Here is a 1,065-nt window from a genome sequence, read left to right as displayed (position 1 = left end):
ATATCAATTTATAAATGAATATGAGCGAATGTATCCAATATAAATGTATACCAATGTAAATTTTGAAAGATATTACTGCAAAAAAAATATAAATGTATACCAATTTATTATGAATACGAACAAATGTATCCAATAGAAATGTATGTCAATCTATTATATAAATATTGATTAATAGATATCAATGAAAACAAATGTATACAAATTTGTTAAGTGAATATGAATTGAGTTGAAAGGAAAAATAATCGATAGGTAATAAACTCATAGGAACCTTTGAAATAAGAATAATCATGATCAAAATATTATTTATTAATATTAAGAAAAAGAGATAATTCTAAACTATATTTGCTAGTTTTAAGTGAAAATGGTTGGAGATAGAATAGAGATGGTATTAATTATTTTTTTATTTTTAAAAAATATAAAATAATTTGAAAGAAGAGAGAGTTTTGAATTATCTTTTTCTAGTTTTAAGGAGAAATAGTTGGAAGTTAGAAGAGAGATGAAATTAATTTTCTTTTATTATTTCAAAGAATACGTAAAAATTTGAAAGGTAAGATAATTTCAAATAATCTTTTGTTTGTTTTAAGGAATAATGGTTGGAAGTTAGAAGAGAGATGATATTACAAATCTTTTATTATTTAAAAATAACTAAAAAATGTTGATAAGTTACTTTTATGCTAATATGTGTCAATTTTTTATCTGTTTATTAATTGCTAATTAATATTGGGCTATATGTTGCCAATTATATGTAACACTTGTCTATTTGTGTCAATTCCTCTTGTATGTTTATGTCAATAGGTCCAATTAGGCTACAGCTGTCAAATGGTTGGATTGGATTTGTCACGACCCAAAACCGAGCCGCGACTGGCACCCACACTTACCCTCCTATGTGAGCGAAGACACTCCGATCCATATATATTCTATCCTGGTGCCAGAACGTGACACCCGATCCATATACTATTTCTATCCTGCTGCCGGAACGTGACACCCGATCCATATATATTCTATCCTGGTGCCGGAACGTGACACCCGATCCATATACTATCCTGGTGTCGGAACGTGACACTC

This window comes from Solanum pennellii, chromosome 3 (assembly GCF_001406875.1).
Source record: "Solanum pennellii chromosome 3, SPENNV200".
NCBI lineage: Eukaryota > Viridiplantae > Streptophyta > Magnoliopsida > Solanales > Solanaceae > Solanum > Solanum pennellii.
Note: the sequence above shows the minus strand (reverse complement) of the source record.